This window comes from Myotis nattereri, assembly GCF_964212035.1.
Source record: "Myotis nattereri genome assembly, chromosome: X".
Taxonomy (NCBI): Eukaryota; Metazoa; Chordata; class Mammalia; order Chiroptera; family Vespertilionidae; genus Myotis; species Myotis nattereri.
This window is the reverse complement of record NC_138078.1, coordinates 15,438,651-15,445,543: the sequence shown is the minus strand read 5'-3', so window position 1 is coordinate 15,445,543 and position 6,893 is coordinate 15,438,651. Positions and strand designations below refer to the sequence as shown.

Here is a 6,893-nt window from a genome sequence, read left to right as displayed (position 1 = left end):
TGGCTAAGACTCCCAGTACTGTGTTGAATAAGAGTGGTGAAAGCGGACATCCCTGTCTTGTTCCTGTTCTTAGGGGAAATGGTTTTAGTTTTTGCCCATTGACTATGATGTTGGCTGTAGCTTTGTCATGTATGGCCTTTAATATGCTGAGGTATCATTCTTCTGTTCCCACTTTGCTGAGAACTTTTTTAAAAAGTTGATTTCAGAGAGGATGGGAGAAGGAGAGAGAGAGAGAGAAACAGTGATGAGAGAGAATCATTGATTGGCTGCCTCCTACACGCCCCCTACTGGGGATCGAGCCCACAACCTAGGCATGTGGCCTGACAGGGAATGGAACCATGACCTCCTGATTCATAGGTTGACGCTCAACCACTGAGCCACGCCGGCCGGGCACTGAGGACTGTTCTTAAATGTAAAGTGGGTGTTGGCTTTGGCCTAATGTTTTTCTGGGTCTATCGATATTATCATGTGTTTTGGTCTTTAAATTTGTTTATGTGATGTATCACATTTATTGATTTGCAAATTTTGTGCCAGCCTTACATCCCTGGAATAAATCCCACTTGGTCATAACGTATGATCTTTTTAATATATTTCTGGATCTGATTTGCTAATATTTTGTTGAGGATTTTTGCATTTATGCTCATCAGGGGTATGGCCTATACCAGTGATGGCGAACCTATGACACGCGTGTCCAAGGTGACATGTGAACTCTTTTTTTTGGTTGATTTTTCTGTGTTAAATGGCATTTAAATATATAAAATAAGTATCAAAATAATAAATCTTTGTTTTACTATGGCTGCAAATATCAGAAAATTTCTATGTGTGACACGGCACCAGAGTTAAGTTAGGGTTTTTCATAATGCTGACACGCAAGGCTCCAAAGGTTCGCCATCACTGGCCTATACCGTAATTCCATTTCTTTGCAATGTCTTTATCTGGTTTTGGAATTAGGATAATGCTAGCCTGGCAAAAAAAGAGCTTGGAAGTGTTCGTTTCTCTGGAATTTCTTGGTATATTTTGAGGAGGATAGGTGTTAGTTCTCTTTTGAATGTTTGGTAAAACTCCCCTGTGAAGCCATCCAGGTCAGGGCTTTTGTCTGCTTGGAGTTTTTTGATTACTGCTTCAGTTCCATCAGGTGTTTTCAGCCTATTCAGGTTTTGTGATCCTTCTTGATTCAGTTTTGTACAGGTTTTATGTGAACTCATGTTTTCAGTCCCCCTGAGTGGTCACTATACTCCCCCACCTCCCAGGCCCCAGGCCTTTAGTGACCCACCCCTGTATTTGGGTTCCTCTGCTTCCCTGGGTGGCCTGCTTGGCTCTTTCTCCTTCTGTGACAATGTCAGCCTACTGTTTCTTGTGGGGTCCTTCTCTGTTCACCGGAAACACATATTTTTCTGCATCTCCTGGCAGGTCAGTTTACATCTAGGGCTATCATTTTATTGTCCCTCTGCCACAGGCAGTTCCAGCTCTGGTCTCTAGACTTTACTTGTGTGAGTCAGATGCTAGTTCCTCAACCTACCAGGAGGCACAGCTTTCTGAAACATTTTTGTCATTTGCTTGAGGTAGCAGCATTTGTCTCTCATTCTAGAAGTCATCTACCACGTGATGAGGACACTCAAGCAGCTCCTGGAAAAGCCCCGGTGGGAAGAAACTGAGCCCTCCCAGGAACTGCCAGCACCAACTCGCCAGCCTGTGACTGCACCTCTTTGGAACCAGAGCTCGCAGCTCCAGTCAGTTGTGATGACTGCAGCCCCAGTGACATCTCAGCTGAAGCCTCATGTGACCTCCGGGACCAGAACCACCTAGCTCAGTTCCTGAGTTCACGACCCACACCAACAGTGAGTTTGGAAAATGTTCATTATTGCCTAATTTTGAAGGTTTTTTTGAAACACAGTTCATACACATAACTGTTACCATTTTAGAGTGTGCATTTCAGTGCTTTCTAACACATTCATTGTTATGCAGCCATTGCCACTGTCTCATTCCAGAATATTTCCATCTCTTCAAAATGATAGCCCATACCTCGTAGCAGTCTCCCTTAGTCCTCTCTACTGCCCACCACCTAAAAGCTGTTCATTTACTCTCTGACTCTAAGGATGTGCTTATTGTGGACGTTTGCTATAAATGGAAACACAGAACTTGTGATTTTTAAAAAAGATATTTTTATTGATTTCAGAGAGAAGAAGGGAGAAGGAGAGAGAGAGAGAAACATCAGTGATGAGAGAGAATTATTGACCGCTGCCTCCTGCACACCCCCAACTGGGGATCAAACCCGCAACCTAGGCAGTGCCCTACCTGGGAAATGAGCCATGACCTCTTGGTTCATGGGTCGATAGTCTACACAGAGCCACACCGGCTGGGACCAATATGTGTTCTTTTTTTTCTTTTTTTTGAATGATTTCTTTTAGATATCATAATGTTTTCAAGGTTCATCTGTGTTGCAGGACAGGTCAATCATTTCTTCTTTTTTTTTTAAAAGACTTTTTTTAGAGCAGTTCTAGGTTTATTTCAACATCCAGAGGAAGTATAGAGATCTCCCATATATACCTGCTGCCCTCCCACATGCATAGCCTCTCCCACTGTCAGCATCACTAACCAGAGGGATACATTTTTAACTAAGGATGAACCTACATTGACTCATCATTATCACCCAAATTCCATAGTTTACCTTAGGATTCACTTTTGGTGTGGTGGGAATGGGTTTGGATGAATGTATACTGACATACAGGGTGGGGCAAAAGTAGGTTTACAGTGGTTCCTTTGAGAAACAATAGTTTACAAATAATAATACAAGAATGAACTGTTTTGTGTACTCATAAATGTGAACCTATTTTCTCCTCACCCTGTATATCCATCATTATAATATACAAAATATTTTTACTGCACTAAAAATCCTCTGTGCTCTGCCTGCATTCTTTTTCATAGGTGTACTAGTGGCCTGGTTCATGCTATTCATGCACCGGGAGTGGTGTCCCTCACCCGGCCTGCACCCTCTCCAATCTGGGACCCCTCGGGGGATGTCTGACTGCCAGTTTAGGCCCAGTCCCTGTGGGATCCCTCATGGCCCTGTGGGATTGGGCCTAAACCGGCAGTCGGACATCCCTGTCACAATCCGGAACTGCTGTCTCCTAATCGCTGACCTACGTGCCTGCCTGATTGCCCCTCACCACTCTGCCTGCAGGCCTTCTTGCCTCCAACTGCCCCCCTCTGCTTGCCTGTTCGCTCCCAACTTTCCCCCACTGCTCGCCTGCTTATCCCCCAATGCCCCCCCCCTACCCCCCGCTAGCCTGTTTGCCCCCAACTGGACCTCACTGCACGCTTGCTCTCCCTCAGCTGTCTTCCCCTGCTGGCCTGATCACCCCCTACTGCCCTCCCCTCCTGGCCTGATCGCCCCTAACCGCCTCTGCCTCAGCCCCGCTGCCATGGCTATATCCGGAAGGATATCCGGAGGTCTCCCGGTCTAATTAGCATATTAGCCTTTCATTAGTATAGATAATATTTCACTGTAATGGTATATTGTATTTTTTTAATATTTGTACACATTTGCTTATATTTTCGATGAGAAACAATATAATAAAAAGACAATAAAAACTAATGAAACTATATAGGGGGTGGGAGGAGTCAGGGTAGAGGAGACCAGGATGGGGGCAAAACTTATCTGTATACACCTTGGTATATAATATGACTTTGGAATAAAGTTTTGAGGCAATTATAACACAGATTACATCCAGAAAAAAACACACAAAATGAAAAAAGAAAAAGAAACAAGTGAATCTAGTTGTACTTTGTTAGTGACATAACCAAGTAGAGAAAAGAATTATTCTGACTGAACTTAGAATACAATATATATATATAGATATAGATATATCTATATCTATATCTATATATATATATATATATATATATATTTTTTTTTTTTTGAGTCAACTAAATATTTACTGAGAACCTTTTATGTGGTAGCTGCTGGGATATAAATATGCATACTCTGCTCCAAAGGCTCTACCAACTAGGTGAGGGAGACAGACAACACATGGTATGGTGATACACACAGGGTGTGACAGAAACATCCAGGAGGGAATCCTCTCCAGGGAGTTCATACAATTCTTGTTAAAGGAGATGATCTCAAAAGTCAGTAGTGAGTGGTAATACCATATGTAGAGAACCTGAAGCACTTCAGTATTATTGTAACTTACACTTGGAGACGAGATAGGTGATTAATTATGTCAACATGTACAGTAGTTAAAAAAAAGAAACCCCAAACAACCCAGGAAACAATCCCTCCCCCCCCCCAAGAACTAGGCAAAAGGCATAAGGCATTCATAAGGCATTCCTAGTACATAAACGCCAAGTATATCTAAGTGATCCAATATATGCATGGACAGTCTGAAGATGCTGAACTAAACTGATTTTCCCCCCAAGTTAATAACGCCATCAAACCCAGTTTCCATTTTAACCCCCACATTGTTTGTAACATAGCCAATTCTCATCGGTCATGGAGGCAAAAACCCTTAAGGGCAAGATGCGGCTGGAACTTTCAAACTGACCCCCTCAAGTGATACAATACAGATCCCTTCCCAGTGCCGAGTCCATGTGCCCCACCCTGTGAAGGAGGCAAAGACAGAAAGGGGGAGGAGGAAGCAAGACCAGGTGAAAAGCGGGGCTGTTCAATTTTGAATCAGACAAAGAAAAGAAAAACCAGAGCAGCAAGGCAAAGGGACTAACAGGCTATTGAGGGGGCCAGGCGGCGGCTCCAGCACAGGCGGGAACAGCAACAGCAGCGGGGCACCCACAGCTTACGTGAACCACGGGGCAAAGCCCCCCATGGCTTCGGGCTTCGGCTTAGGATTCGGCTTCGGCTTCGGCTTCTTCAGCTTCGGCTTCGGCTTCGGCTTCTTCGGCTTCTTTGGCATCGGCTGCTTCCGCTTCCGCTGCTTCGGCTTCTTCGTCTTCGGCTTCGGCTTCGGCTTCGACTTCGGCTGCTTCGGCTTCGGCTTTGGCTTCGGCTTCGGCTTTGGCTTCGGCTTCGGCTGCTTCGGTTCGGCTTCGGGCGGCTTCACCAAGTCGTAGTGCTCCCCGCCAAAGCTGGAGGTGCAGCGCCGGTAGACGAGGGTGAGCGGCTTCTTGGTGTCCTCCTCCCCGATGAGGAGGACAGACGACTCCGTCTGGATCACCTCGATGGGGCCCTGCAGGAGGTGCGACAGGGCCCTCAGCTCGAGTTGGCCTCACCAAGATGCGCTGTGCACCATGTTGTCGCAGTAGTCTAAGTCCTCGTGGGTGCAGACCTCGCGGGTTTCGGGGTCGCTGAAGAAGGGCAGGAATTCGTGGACCTGCTTGCGCTGGTAGTTGGGGGTGCGGCCCCGCAGGCTCTCCAGGGTCAGGGAGAGCGGCAGCTGGTCTTGGACGGCGCGGCACATGCAGTGTCTGTCTGCCGGGATCTCCATCTCCAGGTTCTTGGCCTCGAGGGTGACCGCCGGCTTCTCCTCCTCGTCCCGGCGACAGTTGGCCAGGTACCCCACTGGGCGTCGGGCGCTGCCATCTTCTGGGCTCTCTGCGGCGCCGCCCTGCTTTCGCACCTGTGTGGGCCCTCGAAGGCAAGGAGGCCGGTTCTCAGGAGCCATCTTGGCCAGACCCTCAGTGAGGGAATGGAGGTTGCTGCTGGCAGGGGGAAGCTCTGTGAACCTCCCCAGCTCCCGCTGCTGTTTCTGCTCTATTTCGGCCTCAAGGCGGCCAGGTCAAGGAGCAACTGCTTTCTTTTCTTCTTGTCGTTCTTAGGGACCGCGTTCTTCATGGCCTGGATGGGGTCCTGCAGCTCTTCTTTCCCACGGAGGTGGCGACGCTTCAGCCGCTGATACTCAAGCTGCAGATCTGCCTGGTGTTTGGCGAGAACCCACGTTTGGTGGCAGCGAGAGGACCCGCCACCGTTCAGTCCAACTGCTCCAACCTCCAACAGGTAGCTGATCTCAGCCTCCAGTGGCGGGCTGCTCTAGAATACAATATTTTTACCAAACATTCTCAGTAAGATACATTCCAAGGCTAACAAATAGTTTAAATTAGATTCAGCAATTTTACTAGTAATAGTAATGTTGAGGCGGTTAGGAATTCAGACTTCCCCATGACAGATAAGAAATAAGCATAAATTTTAAATTATATGTAGTACGTGAAAACCCTGTATATTTAAATTTGAATTGGAAGTTTAGCAAGATGTTACTCTTCCCTTTAATAGAAGATAGATGTGGCCTTTAAATGTCCCCCCCTGATAGAATCCAGAGAAATGCTTGCTTGCAAGTGTGAGGTGGGGAATGGACTTGGTCGTCTAACCTTGTTCGCCAACCGGTGGTCCGTGGAGAAACAAGATAATAAAAAGATAATTGCTGGCATTGCATCCTCAACAGAGCTGATGTCTGCCTCTGAGATTCCCAAAACCTGGGTTCTCGTCCCAGCTCTTCCTCCTGCTCCCTCCAAAGGCATCAAGCTCTGTACCGTGCTGAGCCCAGATTCCTCACCTCTGAAACGAGGAGAACGAACCCGTGTGTCCTTTTCGCCCTTGAAAACCATGTGGAACGACCACAGATTTCTCGCATACCTTCCGACTTGCTGATGCCATGAATTCTGAGTGTTTCCCCCATTATTACATTCTTAAATGGGCATGTTCACGAAATTTCATCGGGATTGGAATCACATAGCAATACCTAGAAAAAGAAATATTGCTGGCTCGTTAGCACAAAGTGGAGGCAGAAGGATTCTACTTTGTCTTTTTGTCTCTTTCAGCCATGGAATTCCATGGACACCTGCACAGCATAGGCACCAGGGAAGGTCTGAAGGAGTGAGAACTGCAAAAAGCTGAGGAGAGCTTTACGTGGAATATCACCGTCTTAAAGGTACCTAGCAGGTTG

The 6,893-nt window shown here is 46.8% G+C and overlaps 1 pseudogene across 1 annotated transcript in view; it reads right to left on the bottom strand.

The window, feature by feature from the left end:
* Nucleotides 1-6,604, bottom strand: part of LOC308511498 (OTU domain-containing protein 6A-like) — a 28,460-nt pseudogene extending 21,856 nt beyond the window's left edge. Inside the window, exons 1-2 of the transcript in view lie at nucleotides 6,584-6,604; nucleotides 5,058-5,983 (exon numbers count right to left, since the gene is read on the bottom strand). The product of the transcript in view is annotated as an OTU domain-containing protein 6A-like (transcript). The remainder of the gene's footprint in view (nucleotides 1-5,057; nucleotides 5,984-6,583) is intronic.
* Between the last annotated feature and the right edge of the window lie 289 nt (nucleotides 6,605-6,893).